Source organism: Aotus nancymaae, unplaced genomic scaffold (genome assembly GCF_030222135.1).
Source record: "Aotus nancymaae isolate 86718 unplaced genomic scaffold, 86718_ANA_hifiasm-v0.15.2.pri h1tg000029l, whole genome shotgun sequence".
Classification (NCBI taxonomy): Eukaryota; Metazoa; Chordata; class Mammalia; order Primates; family Aotidae; genus Aotus; species Aotus nancymaae.
The window spans coordinates 94,476,140-94,494,072 of record NW_026988442.1 but is presented as its reverse complement, the minus strand read 5'-3'; the positions used below and the strand labels follow the sequence as shown (position 1 = coordinate 94,494,072).

At 52.1% G+C, this 17,933-nt stretch overlaps 1 non-coding gene across 1 annotated transcript; it reads right to left on the bottom strand.

Moving 5' to 3' along the window:
- Positions 1–17,278: 17,278 nt before the first annotated feature.
- Positions 17,279–17,381, bottom strand: LOC135277142 (small nucleolar RNA U13). Its single transcript, XR_010344740.1, has one exon. It is a non-coding gene; the product is annotated as a small nucleolar RNA U13 (small nucleolar RNA).
- Between the last annotated feature and the right edge of the window lie 552 nt (positions 17,382–17,933).

The following is a 17,933-nucleotide window of genomic DNA, read 5'->3' as shown; positions in this document are numbered from 1 at the left end:
TTCAAAGTTCCCATTTCAGAAAATCCTACTAAAATTGGATTGACTTTGCTCACTGGAATTGTTGTAGGACCCACAGGTTCGTTGTAGGACCCACAGACCAATACACTGAGACCATGGGGTTGCAGCAGAGAGACAGTGTAATGATCGCAGGCCACTGAGCAAGGATATGGGAGGAGACCCTCAAATCCCTCTCCCGAAGGAACTTTTGGCTGGGGTCTTTAAGGGGATCATGGAGGGTGAGGGCATGGAAGATTGGGGTCATTGATTGGTTGGGGGAAAGAGGATGAAATTATCGGAATGTGGAAACTGTACTCTTTGGTGAGTCAGCTCCTCATGGGGTCCTCAGACAGTTGGCATCAGTAGTTTCACTCTTATACAGGACCTAAAAGAATTTCTGAAAGGGAAAACTTAATCTTTCATAATATTCAAGTTGGTCTATGTCCAAGGGCGATGCTTTTACTGTGATGACTCACATGTTTCCAGGTGCAATAACCTTGCCTAAAACACAGACTGCAGTAGAGCAGCCAAAGGCAACCGTGCTCCGGTTAAGTAGCAGTGTGAAGCAGGTGCATATCCGTGTGGGAAGTTGTTGCTGCCACCCATGCAGCCATCCTGAGGTGCTCCCTGGAACCGTCTGCACAGCACAGTCAAGTGCACGCTGCCTGGTTTGAGTCCCTATGACTGCTTGTCTCCCCAGTGTGACCTGGTTGGCCAGATAGCTGAAAAAGGCAGTGAGACGCTGATGTCTCTGGGAGAAAGAGGTCACGAGAGACAGTACTCACTCACCATCTTTGAGGCTTTCCTCAAGGAAATCCCCCTGCTTCCCCAGGATCCCACAAGCTGAGGCTCTGTGCCCTGGGGACTGAAGAGCATGGCCCCACACGTCACTCCAGGGGGCTAGGAGGTCTTGGTTGTCTGACCTCAGACTATGAACCTTGGCTACGTTGGACTTTGATGTTCCTGGCCTGCTTACCTAGTAATACAAAGTATTTCTAATTTAAACAATAATAACAAATATTAAAAAAAACGCTTGCATGTGTTCAGTGAACTATGACCATCATCCATGTTACGCCTGGATCTGGCGTTGATGGAACATTATTAAGCCCTTATCTATGACGCCCACACTGAGCACGTTGCTGATGGAATTAGCAGAACAGGTGTGCTCTTCTGTTCCTTGTGCTCCTCAGAACATAGGCCCTCCTTGTCTTGTCAGAGCAATAACTGAGAAAATGTTTCTCTGAAAAGGAGAGAAGAGCCACAGAGAAGTTCACATTCTTTCTTAAGGTAAGTTAAGAGAACACATTTTTAGGTGGATGATTGTGCTTCCTTTTCACTCTTTTGTGTCCAGAGTCAGGAATATGGAGTAAATCCATCACTAGGAGAACAACTTTCTCTTCTAGAATTGCTGACTTTAGAATTATGTAAAGCTGGGGCCGCCAGCAGAGTAGCCTTCCAGCAGATGGCTGGGGCTTGGGAAATGCAAATCTTCTCTCAGCTCAGTTATGTGGTTCTTCTTTCTTCAAGAAGCCAAAGTATTGGCGTACCCCACAAAGTCAGAACTGTGCACAGACAGGAGAGGGGGCTGCCAGCACGTTGCTGGCCAGGGTTGTGGACCTCAGGGTGAGCTGACAAAGCAGTCACTCCCAGCATGGCTGCAGGATCACCAGAAGCTGCTGGGTGCTAATGTTCAGGAGGCATCACGGACGGTGGCGGGGTGGAGAGGAGGCCCCACATGAGGGACAGAGCGAGGGTCCACCGGCTGCTTGCGCTGCCCAGCCCTCCTGCTAGGGCAACAGAAGGCCAGGCTCCTGGCTGCAGCTGTGTGGATCCTGGGCCTGTGACTCTGGGTGCCCCTTAGGGGTGAGATGAGGATGAGGGGAGAGACCAAACGTGAAACGCCCAGGCTTACTCTCAGCATCTGGCGGTCTGTGCAGCCCAGGAGCCTGGAGGCAAGCCTTCGCAGGAGCCCAAGGGATCCAAACCGAAGGGCCGTTTTCTGCCATTTGTATTTAAACCTGATATTTTGCAGGAATTTCTTTTCTACCACATGCTTCTATGAATAAAAACAGATGACTTCCCCTCATAGTTAAGCGGAACTGACATGTCCTGATGACTCCCGGCCCATGGTGCACACTAAAAAGGAACAGCAATAACATTACCCTGAAAAGTGCGAATTCGTCCTCGGAGAAAGCTGTGGGATCGGACACTGGAAGAGGTGTTTGCCTCAGCCGCAGATCACTCCCCCACGTCTTCTGCTTCAGGAAAGCCGCCCACGCCTGTCTGGGAAGGTGGCCTGTTATTCCAGCCCCATAGCCTTTCCTCCTGCCATGCGATGTGCCCGCCCTTTCCCACCTGGACACTTACAGGACTCCAGCACTGCCTCCTCCAAGAAGCCTTCCTGGACTCCATCAGCCCATGTTGTGCTTGTTAACATTGATTATGTGAAGAATTTGGGGTTTCACCTCATGATATGCTGTGCTATATTCTGTCACTACCTTGCCCAGGACTCACAAGCCCAGATTCAAATCTGGGTCTGCCTGGCTGAGCGCCCATGGCTTCTCTGCAGAGTTAGACCAAGCTGCAGCCCTCCTGTCTGCCCCATTTGTTTCATCATCTCCTCACTCAGTCTCTGGGTGCTCCTGATACTGTTCTGTTTATGAGAAAGTACCCAGAAAGACTCAAGCATTCATGGAAGTGACCCTACAGGCTGTGTGATCCAGTAGACAAGCTGATTGAGCCCCAGAGTGGCCCACAGGAGCGACCATGGCACAGCCAGGCTTCAACCTCGTTCTGCTTGGGCTCCATGCTCTGCTGAGCCATGGAAGGCTCGTGATAGTGTCAGGACAGGGTGGTGTGGGAGGCAAGGAGCATTGGTACACATGTGCCATTAGTCAGCCTTGTCTTAGCCACGGAAGTGGGGCAGGGCCTCCTTCAGGGGAGGGTCTAATGGGTTTCCCTACAATGTGAGTGCTCAGAAAGGAAAGACAATTCTACTGCACTCCTGCCCACGTCCGACAGGGTGCCTGGAGCACAGTGAACGCTCATTCTTGGTGTGGGGATGAGTGACTGATGGGCTGGGGAGGGCAAGGGAGCCTGGGGTTCTCTTCCATCCTATCTGGGAATCCTGACCAGCTGCCTGGCCCACTTGCAGCATCTATAACAGGGTACGTCACTGTTCTTTGGGCTGCTAGGAGGAATAATGAATTAACATAAGAGAGGCACCACCTGGCCCTGGACAGCAGATTCTTCCGTCTTGTCTCAAGATGGCTGTGGATGCCTCGGGGAGTCCCAGGAGGGATGCTGAGGCCAGGCCTGGGGTACAGAGAAAGTTGGGCAGTGGTGATATGCACACCCCGCATGGTGCCTGTATCTGCCATTTTGTCTTTGCAAGGGCTCAGATGAGTGGTATTTTGTAGTTCTTTTCATGGAAAGAGTAAGGGGAGCCCCATCACACCCCGTGAGGCTGTGGTCACTCCTGCTGTGCACCTGGCTCTCCTGTTCTGTGGCCCTGCCTTCCACGACGTCAGAATAAATCATCTAGTTAACTGGCTGTGGAGTGGGGTGCCAGGAGGGAAACCAGGTGGGGAGATGGACGATGAGACAGCAGTGACTCGTTTTGCCACTGGTTGTGCTGGCATTTTGTAGACACAGCCCTGGGCTCACTCACTTCACCGCCCACATCTGGCCATTAGGAAGGGAATTTTTTTGCGTAGAGTATAAAATATTGATTGTCCATCTTCCTTAACATTTTAATTGCATTTCAGAGAACACAGCTGCAGTCAGTGTGGGGTGGCCTGGTTTCCCGTTGCCCTCAGGGGAACAGATAATCTGGAGAAGCAAGAATGCAGAAAGCAGCCTTATAAATAAACCAGAAGAATTACAGTGAGGACAGCTCCACACAACCCGGCTGGCAGCCAGCCACAGTGCAAACCCGCTTGTGGGAAAGCTGGTTTTTGGGGAACAAGAGAAAAATACTAAAATCAGCTTTCTGACACGGAAGCTCAGGCAAGCGCAGGCACATATGCTCACCTTGGCTGTTTCCAGAAGTGCCTAAGTTGCCACATGCTATCTAGCTGTGTCCCATCCAGCTGCCTGGGCACAGGGACCGTGTTCTATCACTCAGGCTATGCAGATGGGCAGCAGGCAGCAGGAGCCCGAGCGGTGGAAGGTAGAGGTGGGAGAGCCCTGAGGAGCTGGCCCTTCGGGCTCATGGGGAGCCATAGACGGTTTCTGTTCTGTGGGGAGTGCGTGTGCTGCTGACTGCAGAGAGGCAGGAGACCCTCCAGGCCCTTCCTTCAATGCACCCCATCAGGGCTGTCCTTGGAGTTCTGAAGCTCTGGCTGAAAGAAGACGCATCGATCCAGTTTTAAACCATAGCTAAATAAGCCTGGGGCTGTAAATTAAATAGAACCAAGCGAAGCAGCTGCAGAAAGTGCCCCAAGCTGGGTTGTACTTTGAAAGCTTCCCAGCTCCCTCCAGACCACGCGGTCTCTCCAGGTTCTGACTGAGGGCAGGAGTCGCTGGCTCCACTTACTTGGCGCCCGTCATTTTCTGCTCTGTGATTTATTTTCCACTGGCATCTTCTACAGCTATTTAACTTTTCATGAGTGTGCATGTCTCATCTCTCTGCCTATATTGCAGAATGCCTTGGGGCTTGTGACTGCACCATATGCTTCAGAATCAGCATTTGATCTCCGTTTTGAAAGGTCCTCTTCTCCCGGGGCCTTACTTCGCGGGCGAAGGACCCTGGGCTGAGAGTTTGCATGGGTCTCCTGGGCTAAAGGAGGTGTGGGGCAGGGCTGGGCTGGAACTCGGCTCTCCCGAGGCTTAGGCTCTCCAGCACTGTTGCAAAGACTGATTGCTGCTTTTCCACAGTAGGTGAGACGGGCACGTCCCACAAAGTTAACATGCGTGGTGGATCAGCTCTCCTTCCTTCATTCAACAAAGTCATTTTCACTGATAATCATGCAATAACCAGTAATAGTTTCTTGAGTCATTCTTTAGTTTAAGACAATAGATTAAAAAAGAAAAACATTCAATTTCAAATATATACTTAAATTCAATAAATTATTTCATGTATGAAACAAAGTTTGCACTTACCAAACAAAATATATCTTGCGATCTCTGCTGCTTTGCTGTGTTAGATTTTCAACACAAAGGGAAAATCTGTGTGGTCACCTGAAGCCACAGCGTTGGGATAGCCCTGGGGACATGTGATTCCTTTACAATCACCGTGAGACCATTGTTTCTTTGAGTGTGCTCTTGAATATAAGAACATGAAGTACCACAGGGCTGGGGCCACAGACTGCACCTGAGCGGGATTTGAATGATTCACACTTTATTGAAAAAAATGTGAATAGCTGAATTGCTGTGAGTTGGGGGCCATGCCATGTAACTCGGAGCTCTCCAATCAACTTCCCTGTAGAGCATATTTATTAGGGAATATGTCGTGCCTTCTTCTGAGAAGTGTCTATTCACATCTTTCACCTGCTTTTTGGTAGTTTTTTTCCTTGTAAATTTGTTTAAGTTCCTTGTAGATTCTGGATATTAGACCTTTGTCAGATTTGTAGATTCCAGAAATGTTCTCCCATTCCTTAGGTCGCCTGTTCACTCTGATGATAGTTTCTTTTGCTGTGCAGAAGCTGTTTAGTTTAATTAGATCCCATTTGTAAATTTTAGCTTTTGTTCCAATTGCTTTCGGCGTTTTCGTCATGAAGTCTTTGCCTGTGCCTATGTCCTGAATGGCCAACAAACATATGAAAAAAAGCTCAACATCACTGATCATTAGAGAAATGCAAATTAAAACCACAATAAGATACCATCTCACACCAGTCGGAATGGCGAGTATTCAAAAGTCAAGAAACAATAGATACTGGAGAGGATGTGGAGAATAGGAACACTTTTACACTGTTAGTGGGAGTGTAAATTAGCTCAACCACTGTGGAAGACAGTGTGGTGATTCCTCAAGGACCTAGAATCATAAATACCATTTGACCCAGCAATCCCATTACTGCCTATATACTCAAAGGAACAGAAATCAGTCTACTGTAAAGACACATGCACAGGTGTGTTTACTGCAGTAGTATTTACAACAGCAAAATCTTGGAACCAACCCAAATGGTCAGCAACGATAGACTAGATAAAGAAAATGTGGTACATATACACCATGGAACACTATGCAGCCGTGGCTCTGAGCGTGGTGGCTCACACCTGTAATTCCAGCACTTTGGGAGACTGAGGCAGGAGGATCATTTGAGGTCAGGAGTGTGAGAGCAGCCTGGCCAACATGGCAAAGCCTCATTTCTACTAAAAATAAAAAAAATTCCCTGGGGTCTGAGGGGCAGAACTAGGGGAGGGACAGCAGGAAATGGGGAGTTGGGGAGGGATAACATGGGGAGAAATGCCAGATATAGGTGATGGGGAGGAAGGCAGCAAACCACATTGCCGTGTGTGTACCTATGCAACAATCTTGCATGTTCTTCACATGTACCCCAAAACCTAAAATGCAATAAAATATATATATATTTTTAAAACTTCCCTGGGTGTGGTGGCAGGCACCTGTAATCCCAGTTACTAGGGAGGTTGAGGCAGGAGAATCACTTGAACCCAGGAGGCAGAGGTTGAAGTGAGCTGAGATCATGCCACTGCACTCTAGCGTGGGCTACAGAGCGAGATTTTAAAAAAGAACACTATGCAGCCATAAAAAGGAATGAGATCATGTCCTTTGCAGGGACATGGATGAAGCCGGAAGCCATCATTCTCAGCAAACTAACACAGAAACAGAAAACCAAACACTTCATGTTCTCACTGGTAAGTGGGAACCGAACAGTGAGAACACATGGACACAGGGAGGCGAACATCACACACCGGGGCCTGTTGGGGGGTGGGGGTGAGGGGCGGGAACTTAGAAGAGCTGTCAATAGGTGCAGTGAACCACCATGGCACACGTATACCTGTGTAACAAACCTGCATGTTCTGCACATGTGTCCCATAACTTAAGTAAAATTTAAAACAAGAAGAACACGTGGTGAAGATGTGCTCATCTGAGACCTACATTTATATTATTAAAACTCAAGAGTCACCACGGCGGTTGCTTAAAACTCAGACCAACACGAGATGTTTGGGGAGAGAAGAATGCTGCTGCCAACGTTCTTTAGAATGATGGTAATAAAACTTGGTGATAATCAACTTTTAGTAAGTTTTTGTATTGTTTTAAAGTCCTCTCCAGGCAATGCACCCCCTATTGCTGACCCCTTCGTGGGCTGTTCCCACCACCGCAGCCTCAGCATGGCTTCGTTGCTGCGGATGGTTTGTGATAATCCTATTTCGCCTGAGATGTGGGATTCTAGACACTCTCCTACTCTAGCTGTGTGCATCAGAAGGTCCCTGGCGGATGAGGATAATGGTTAACTAAGGAGCACTTGCTATTTGCTTTGGCCCTAATACCCTGAGTGGAATCTCAGAGAGCGTGGCTGGTCCACATGGAGGCTTTCTGTATAGACCAGAGGGGCTACAGGGTCTAGAACGAAGCCAGATGAGTGAACCACTCTTTCAACTAAGCTCACCTGCAATGTCTGACTTTCGATTCTGCTGGTAAGGAACACGCTGGCATTGGCAGGCAGATGAGCCCATAGGGGAGGGAGAATCACTGAGAGAGATGGGGTGTCCACCCACGTCTAGAGCTTTCCCCTTTCCCCGTCTCAGGATTCATGGGTCAGTGTAGCAGACCAGGACAACCCGACCCTGCCGCCGGCATTGAAGAAGGGGTTCAAATAGAGAATAGAGAGGGGAAGAGCTTAGGGAAATAACAAACCCTGAATTTTCAAAGCTATCAACAACATTACATTTGGGGGCAAAGAAATTAATCCGTATTTAAAATTTCAGTTGATTTTAACAAGCCTGAGGCATGATAATGCATACAGGGGCCTGTGTGCCAAGTGAGCCCCACCAGCCTGGAAGAGGCATTGGCTTGGAATTGCAGGATGGGTGCCCTCCTAGGCTGGTTACCACTGGATGACACCGGTGGTAACCAGCCTAGGAGGGCACCCGTCCTGCAATTATGAAGGCAGTTTCTTTTTTGGGAAACAAATGAGAGTAGAGATCATATGAGCTACTCTTTCCATACAGAGAAGATCTTCATTTATTTTCTCATCCTGTAGAATATTGCTGGTTCTAAATGAACTTTACTCTTTCATTCTCTGCTGAGATTCTGTATAACAATTCTTTTTGATTCATTGGTTGATTGCAAAAGTTCTTATTTTTTTAATGATCTCTTTAAAATCCATGAGAGTTGCCTGTAGCCAAGGTGATTCGAGTACTCCCTTTAAGAGGACGTTCTTTGATACGTTTCATGAAGTATCCTTGCAAGATCTCTCCACCGTGTCTGTAGAATACTGGGGGAGGTTTTCACAATTTAACAAGGAAACCTGCAGAAGCTGCTCTTGGCGTCTTCTGTCCCATGTTATTTTTGCCATGTCTGAGTACGTAGAGTTCAGAGAATGTTTCACTACTGTTTGAGCTACTTTCTTCAGCACCTAACTATGCAACTTAGCAGGATGCTTTTGCCAAAAGCCTCTTCTATCCTCAAGCATCTTGTGTCCTTGAGCTATTATTGACAAGGCTCTGACATGTGACACGGTCCATGGTCATGTCTGGTCCTGCTGTTCTGGTAGAAATAGTCCAGTGGCTTCCATGGTGTAATACTGAGGCTTGAAAATGACAGGTCAGGGCACAGAGCCTTCAGTGAGTTCCACCCACCATCCTCTTAGAAGAGCTTTGACAATGAGCAAGGCATTGATGGCTTTATTTCTTCAAGGGACAGAAGAACTGGAAGAGATGGCACTCACCACACTGACTCTCAGCAGCCACGTCCACGTTATGAGAGCTGCCAGGCTAGCCCGTTATCACTTGCACACGTGTCAGGACATCCTACGTGGGAGTATTAATTTTGCTCTGAACACAGGACTAGCAAGCCTCTCACCGCTGCTCAGCTGAACTCCACGTGGGAGCAGCCCACGATGCCCCCGGAAGGCATCACTCACCATGGCCTGAATGTGAGGGAGACCCAGCATGCACCGGTGACGCCCGCGTTGGTAAGGGTCCCACTGGCCAGTTAGGTAGCTGCGAGTATGCATCGCTGCTTTCAGCTGGGCCGTCTTAGGGGCAGGTGCCTTTGCCACATTTAGCTCCTAAACCATGCAAGCGCGCTCAAGGCCCCCGGAAGGACGGCTTTCATTGTGGGGGCAATTGTCACAGGGTGAGGACCAGGGGTTGGGAAGGAGCAAAGGCAGGGATCAGGCTCCCAAACCCAGGAGTTTGCAGCATGACAGTGAAAGCAGACTCCAGCAAAGCCTCCCTCCATCACACCCAGTGATAGAAAGTGCTGGTCCTCTCTGTGTGCATGTCCCATGGGCGTATGATTCTGTAGGACACTGGCTTTCCTCTGGGGCTGGTGGCCAGTGTGAGTGATGTCACTGGCTGCTCGGCAGTGGGCTGGCAGCAGACATCAGCCTTTAAGCAGTGAGGACAAGTGTGGGCTGAGGACCCTGGGGCAGGCAAGGGAGAGCACTCACCTGGGGCAGAAGTAGAGGCCAGCCGAGTCCCGGGAGGCCGGTGTACATGGGCCTGTGGCACCGCAACACAGCAGTCAGCTCCGTGCCCAGGGCCACGCTGTGAAGAGAAGGGGCTGGAGAGCAGTCCCTCTGCCCAGCTTGCCCTCCTGCCACCTGGATGGTCTCTCAAGAAGCTGTATCTTTGGTCTTGGCTCCATGGCGTGCACCATCAGATGACTGGTCTCCTTCCTCTCAGTTCTGTTCTCTGTGCTTGGAGTGGTTGAATGCCATTTTGGTGCCCGTGACAGCCCCCTCGTGAGAGCAGAGATTACATCTGCCCTGGCGCTGGAGCTGCCCACAGTGTGCCTGGCTCACCTCTCAGGTTCCACGCTGCCAGTGCGCTCCCCTGCTGTGCATTGGGAGTTCCTAGCAAGTGCTGAGCTCCTTTTTGCTCTCGCAGGACCACGGAAGGCCTTCCCTCGCCCCATGCCCCACCCTGTGTCTCCACTGACTGGCAACTGCCATTCACTGAAACCCAGCTCAGTCCTCAGCCCCTGAGAAAGCTCCCTTGACTTACTTCCCAGGTGCTCCATGTGAATTTGGACTTTGACCACAGATCCTGGTTCTGTTTCACCCCACGGCTCACAGACTGCGGGACTCCTCAGGAGAAGGGCAAGGTCGGATTTCTCCATTTTCTCTAACATTTATCATGTTCTATTGATGTTAAATGTTTTGTTTGTGTTTGTGATGGAATTTTAAGCTTTTTTTTTTTTATTTCGACAATTTGTTTTTCCTTTGTAGTCTGTAAGGTCACTAGAGAGGGATGCAAAAGCCTTTTTTCGATCATACTTCTAAAGACCAAGCAGGAAAGTGTGAAATGTGCCCATTGAGGCCAGTTATAAAAGCCAGCGGCAAGCCGGAGCATCCTCCCCGGGGCTGTCAAATCCCTACTCACCTTAGGGCTGAGTGTGGTACACTCTGCTGCAGGCGTCAGGAGGTATGTGCGGGGCAGGCGGCCTCTATCCCGTGCTCTGTGGCTGCTGGGCTGTCCCTGGGGTGCAGCAAACTCCCCAGGGGTCTATACATCAGGCCCTGGGAAGCACAAGGATTAAGCAAGAGGGATTATGCTGCTCTATTTTTTTATTTTTTATTTTTATTAGCTGTTTCCTAAGCCCGGCTTGCAGTCAGGTTCAGGCATGGAGGGCAGCTGAGGCTTGCAGTCAGGTTCAGGCATGGAGGGCAGCTGAGGCTTGCAGTCAGGTTCAGGCATGGAGGGCAGCTGAGGCTTGCAGTCAGGTTCAGGCATGGAGGGCAGCTGAGGCTTGCAGTCAGGTTCAGGCATGGAGGGCAGCTGAGGCTTGTAGTCAGGTTCAGGCATGGAGGGCAGCTGAGGCTTGTAGTCAGGTTCAGGCATGGAGGGCAGCTGAGGCTTGCAGTCAGGTTCAGGCATGGAGGGCAGCTGAGGCTTGTAGTCAGGTTCAGGCATGGAGGGCAGCTGAGGCTTGTAGTCAGGTTCAGGCGTGGAGGGCAGCTGAGGCTTGTAGTCAGGTTCAGGCACGGAGGGCAGCTGAGGCTTGTAGTCAGGTTCAGGCACGGAGGGCAGCTGAGGCTTGTAGTCAGGTTCAGGCATGGAGGGCAGCTGAGGCTTGTAGTCAGGTTCAGGCATGGAGGGCAGCTGAGGCTTGTAGTCAGGTTCAGGCACGGAGGGCAGCTGAGGCTTGTAGTCAGGTTCAGGCATGGAGGGCAGCTGAGGCTTGCAGTCAGGTTCAGGCATGGAGGGCAGCTGAGGCTTGTAGTCAGGTTCAGGCACGGAGGGCAGCTGAGGCTTGTAGTCAGGTTCAGGCATGGAGGGCAGCTGAGGCTTGTAGTCAGGTTCAGGCATGGAGGGCAGCTGAGGCTTGTAGTCAGGTTCAGGCACGGAGGGCAGCTGAGGCTTGTAGTCAGGTTCAGGCATGGAGGGCAGCTGAGGCTTGCAGTCAGGTTCAGGCATGGAGGGCAGCTGAGGCTTGTAGTCAGGTTCAGGCACGGAGGGCAGCTGAGGCTTGTAGTCAGGTTCAGGCATGGAGGGCAGCTGAGGCTTGTAGTCAGGTTCAGGCAGGGAGGGCAGCTGAGGCTTGTAGTCAGGTTCAGGCACGGAGGGCAGCTGAGGCTTGTAGTCAGGTTCAGGCATGGAGGGCAGCTGAGGCTTGTAGTCAGGTTCAGGCATGGAGGGCAGCTGAGGCTTGTAGTCAGGTTCAGGCACGGAGGGCAGCTGAGGCTTGTAGTCAGGTTCAGGCATGGAGGGCAGCTGAGGCTTGTAGTCAGGTTCAGGCATGGAGGGCAGCTGAGGCTTGTAGTCAGGTTCAGGCACGGAGGGCAGCTGAGGCTTGTAGTCAGGTTCAGGCATGGAGGGCAGCTGAGGCTTGCAGTCAGGTTCAGGCATGGAGGGCAGCTGAGGCTTGCAGTCAGGTTCAGGCATGGAGGGCAGCTGAGGCTTGCAGTACAAGGTGTTGCTACTTGCCATAATCCTGGAATCGCATCCCACCCTGGCCAGGCCCGGGAGGCAGAACCTTTCTGCAGCCAGGGCGTGATGCCTGGTTGCTGTGAGGACGCCTCCCCTCCCCTTTGGCATGGGCTGGAAAGCTGCCTGCACTCCACTCTTGAGGACAAAGTTGTTGAAAGAAGGAAGATACTTTAACTGACAATCACTTCAGCTTTGGCACCAGTTACCCAACTACAGCATCCACGGGGCTCCCCTGGTGGGAGGCGTGCTTTCATCTCACCTGTGGCATCCATTAGACGAAAGACAGAGAGTGTGTCTCACTCAGCACTTCATTCCTCTCCACGAACACGGGGTAAGTGACTAAGAAATGGCAACTATTGGGAGGCTGAGGCAGGAGGATCGCTTGAACCCAGAAGGTGGAGGTTGCACTCCAGCCTGGGAGACAGAGTGAGACTCCATCTCAAAAAAAAAAAAAAAAGATATGGTAACTATATGGATAAATGAACTTAGACCAACCTCGACTATTTTTCTGGGACTCAGTACAGAGATAGTTACATTTTGTAAGATACATAAGTTCAAAGTGCTTCCCAAATGCTGTCTGCACCATGACCAGAGGAGGAGGTATTATCCCAGTTCACAGATGCAGGTGCTACAAGCCTGTGAGCGTGCAGTGGGATAGTACTTTGTGTTTAAGCCAGGTCTTCCTGTGAGCTCATTTTCCTCCTCAAAGCCTTGCTTATCCTCTCATGTCCAGGGAAGAGAGTCTGCTTTGAGTGCACACGAGCATGACCCGTATCCCTGAGGCTGCACATCGCAGTACATGGCGGTTTGTGGGTCCCACTAGGTGGTGAGATCTTTGAAGACATACAGGCTCTTGCAGCTCTTGGATGCTCCTGAGTCTGCTCTGATTGGGAGGGGCAGGTAGGCAGGAAGGGCTCCTGGAGTTCCAGAAGGAAGAAATTGGGATGTCTGATGCCCGGAACCATGGCTAGAAAGGGGCACTGAAGGATGGGTAGGGGAGGAGCCGGGGTGGACAGAGACATGGGTGTCTGAGATGGTCACCAGGAATGTTCCTGTCTAGTTCCCAAAAACATGAACCCAGCAGGGAGAGAAAGGAGATTGAACATCTCCTGCAGCCAGCATCACTCTCAGGGATGAAGGTGCTGTTTGGAGAAAAGCCACACCATCAGCTGGCCTTCTCCAGGGAGTGTCGCAAGTCCTCCAGGGGCTTGCGGTGGCAGCCTGAGCTCAGGAGAGCTTCACTTTTCACCTGGGGAAGAAGGAATGTTGGAACCAACCATAAAAATGATTGTGGAATTGGAGACTTAATCCCATGTAGCAAGATGTTTCTGTGCGCAGGCGGGAACTAGAGGCATTACTCCTGGTCTCTTACTCTTAATCACAATGGGATTTGTTTGCTCAACATGAGTATAGAGTATTTCTCCTATTTGTATCCTCCCGTTCTAGGCAAAAACCAAAAACCGAAAACCAAAAGCAAAAAGAAAAGGTCATGAATGAAATGTTCCTGTGAACACAAGACATTTTGCAGCATTCCTGCCAGTGGTCCCCCAATCCTTCTTGATCAGTATTGTTACCATTTAACAGCCAAGAAATATGAGCCTTGACACAGTTGAGTATCTTGTCCAGTCACCGCAGAAGAGAGCAGTTAGAGAACATTTACATGCAGCTCTGAAGCGGTTTGCCATTTATGAAGAAACAAGAAAAGGCACAAAAAAACCTTCAATGGGCTTATATTCTGACTGAGGGATGAAAATGAGGGCCTAAGACATGATGTCGCAATAAGAAGAATAAGATGCCAGAGAGCTGACAGATTACCCAGTGATAAGTTTGATGGCAGCGCCACTCCTCATGGGACCCAGGCAGCCAGCATGGTGAGGGCAGTGCCACTCCTCGTGGGACCCGGGCAGCCAGCATGGTGAGGGCAGTGCCACTCTCCGTCGGACCCGGGCAGCCAGCATGGTGAGGGCAGTGCCACTCCTCATGGGACCCGGGCAGCCAGCATGGTGAGGGCAGTGCCACTCTCCGTCAGACCCGGGCAGCCAGCATGGTGAGGGCAGTGCCACTCTCCGTCGGACCCGGGCAGCCAGCATGGTGAGGGCAGTGCCACTCCTCATGGGACCCGGGCAGCCAGCATGGTGAGGGCAGTGCCACTCTCCGTCAGACCCGGGCAGCCAGCATGGTGAGGGCAGTGCCACTCTCCGTCAGACCCGGGCAGCCAGCATGGTGATGGCAGCGCCACTCCTCATGGGACCCAGGCAGCCAGCATGGTGAGGGCAGTGCCACTCTCCGTCAGACCCGGGCAGCCAGCATGGTGAGGGCAGTGCCACTCTCCGTCGGACCCGGGCAGCCAGCATGGTGAGGGCAGTGCCACTCCTCATGGGACCCGGGCAGCCAGCATGGTGAGGGCAGTGCCACTCTCCATCGGACCTGGGCAGCCAGCATGGTGAGGGCAGTGACACTCTCCGTCGGACCCGGGCAGCCAGCATGGGGAGGGCAGTGCCACTCCTCATGGGACCCGGGCAGCCAGCATGGTGAGGGCAGTGACACTCCTCATGGGACCCGGGCAGCCAGCACGGTGAGGGCAGTGCCACTCTCCATCGGACCCGGGCAGCCAGCATGGTGAGGGCAGTGCCACTCCTCATGGGACCCAGGCAGCCAGCACGGTGAGGGCAGTGCCACTCTCCGTTGGACCCGGGCAGCCAGCATGGTGAGGGCTGTGCCACTCCTCATGGGACCCGGGCAGCCAGCACGGTGAGGGCAGTGACCCTCTCCGTAGGACCTGGGCAGCCAGCATGGTGAGGGCAGTGCCACTCCTCGTGGGACCCGGGCAGCCAGCACGGTGAGGGCAGTGCCACTCCTCATGGGACCCGGGCAGCCAGCACGGTGAGGGCAGTGACCCTCTCTGTGGGACCTGGGCAGCCAGCATGGTGAGGGCAGTGCCACTCCTCATGGGACCCGGGCAGCCAGCATGATGAGGGCAGTGCCACTCTCCATCAGACCTGGGCAGCCAGCATGGTGAGGGCAGTGCCACTCCTCATGGGACCTGGGCAGCCAGCATGGTGAGGGCAGTGCCACTCTCCATCAGACCCGGGCAGCCAGCATGGTGAGGGCAGTGCCACTCCTCATGGGACCCAGGCAGCCAGCATGGTGAGGGCAGTGCCACTCCTCATGGGACCCGGGCAGCCAGCACGGTGAGGGCAGTGCCACTCTCCATCAGACCCGGGCAGCCAGCATGGTGAGGGCAGTGCCACTCCTCATGGGACCCGGGCAGCCAGCATGGTGAGGGCAGTGCCACTCTCCGTTGGACCCGGGCAGCCAGCACGGTGAGGGCAGTGGCACTCCTCATGGGACCCGGGCAGCCAGCATGGTGAGGGCAGTGCCACTCTCCGTCGGACCCGGGCAGCCAGCATGGTGAGGGCAGTGGCACTCCTCATGGGACCCGGGCAGCCAGCACGGTGAGGGCAGTGACACTCCTCATGGGACCCGGGCAGCCAGCATGGTGAGGGCAGTGCCACTCTCCGTTGGACCCGGGCAGCCAGCACGGTGAGGGCAGTGGCACTCCTCATGGGACCCGGGCAGCCAGCATGGTGAGGGCAGTGCCACTCTCCGTCGGACCCGGGCAGCCAGCATGGTGAGGGCAGTGCCACTCCTCATGGAACCCGGGCAGCCAGCATGGTGAGGGCAGTGCCACTCCTCATGGGACCTGGGCAGCCAGCATGGTGAGGGCAGTGCCACTCTCCGTTGGACCCGGGCAGCCAGCATGGTGAGGGCAGTGACACTCCTCGTGGGACCCGGGCAGCCAGCATGGTGAGGGCAGTGCCACTCTCCGTCGGACCCAGGCAGCCAGCACGGTGAGGGGAGGGCAGAACATCCACATACCTTCCTACGGAGCAGCTTGTCTGCCTTCAGACACCTCACAGGGACAGATTGAGAACAGCTCTCTGAAGCCCGTCCCCTGTCAACGGTGGGTCAGGCCGGGGCATGGCTACCTGGGAGGTTGGCTGAGGACTGGGGTAGGCACTGGGCTAGGCTGTATGGATCTGAGGCTGTAAGAAATGAAGGTAGCAGGTAGACCTAGGAATCGTGTGAGCCAGAGAGGCTCCCAGGAAGTTACAGCAGTATGTCTGCCTGTCAAAGGACTGAGCATACGAGGAGAAACCCAGATGGGAGGCAAGGAGTGATTAAAGGCATCAGTGGGAGGCCTAGGAAAGACCTGGAGAATTGCTGAGAATATTTATAGATGGTGCACAGAGGCAGTGAGCAGGCTTGCTCGGGAAGGGCTCACAGCTGTGGAAGCTTTGGCCGTTAGGACTTGGCAAACTAGGCAGGCATGAGCTTATGTCATCTATAGAACAGAGGGGCCCTTGGCAGCTTTAGAGCAAGCCCTGTGCAGCCACCTCAGGGGCTACAGCCTCCAGAGAGATGAGCTTCCTGGAGGAGCGTGCTGCCATTCCATAGGTGGTACGTAACAGAGCACGGCCATCGGGGAAGGCGGCCTCTGCACAGAAACCACCCCCGCAAAAATGCCTGCAAGCCAGGCCTCATTTGCATTCTTCTTTTAAAAACACCAACACTGGGAAGCCCAGGCGGGTGGATCACTTGATATCAGGAGCTTGAGACCAGCCTGACCAACATGGTGAAACCCCCACTCTACTAAAAATACAAAATTAGCTTGGCGTGGTGATATGCTCTTGTAATCCCAGCTACTCAGGGGGCTGAAGCAGGAGCATTGATTGAATCCAGGAGGCGGACGTTGCAGTGAGCTGAGATTGTGCCATTGCACTTCAGCCTGGGCAACAAGAGCGATCTCAAAATAAAACAAAAAACTAGTGTGTTTTGCTCTTGTTTTGTTTCACTATTATCTCTGTGTAAGACATTATCTTACTTAGTTATTTCTATGGTAATATTTAAAGAAGTAAACCTAAGGTCCGCCAGGATCAAGACAGAATCCTAAGTGAGAACATGTAAGCACTTTGCTCTACCAGTGCCTCCAGTTATTTACCACTGAGATAACTCAACTACTAGAAAAGGCAAAATGATATCTCACGGTGAGTCACCATGAAAAATTGAAGACTGACCTACAAAGTGTCTGACAGATTTCATCTCAACTCTCAGTATGAATGAACCAGGCATCTCTATGTGAACGTTTGCAAAGAGCAAGATCACAGAACAGAAAGGCTACAAATTCCAAAGAGCAGTACCAGCGTGAACACTTTTTAAAAAATGTCAGACAGGTAATGTGCCGACATCGTAACAAGATCTAAGAGAGGCACATCTCCCACTTGAGTGTGAAAGCCCAATCATCCCATTCACAAACCACAGAACATCCAGAGTGAACATATTTTTTTTTTCTGGAGACAGAGTTTCACTTTATCGCCCAGGCTGGAGTGCACTGGTGCGATCTTGGCTCACTGCCACCTCTGCCTACCGGGTTCAAGTGATTCTCCTGGCTCAGCCTCAAGAGTAGTTGGGATTACAGGCATGCGCCACCACACACAGCTAATTTTTATCTTATTAGTAGAGACATAGTTTCACCATGTTGGCTAGGCTGCGCGTGAACCCCCTACCTCAGGTGATCCACCCTCCTTGGCCTCCCAAAGTGCTAGGATTACAGGCGTGAGCCACCACACCCAGCCCAATGTGGACATTTAAAGCAAATGGATTCCTCTCAAATAAAGATGCCATGGGGTGCAGAAAAGAAGAGCAAAAAGAGAGAAAAAATGACTTCAAAACTAATAACTAAAACCCCAAATCATGTGTTTTGAGAGAGGAAGAGGTGGGATACGGCGGAGCAGCCACAGACTGCTGCAGAAAGCAGTGAGCTCAGGACGGGGGGAGTGTACAGAAGGCATGGGGACTAAGTAGACGGCACGCTGGAC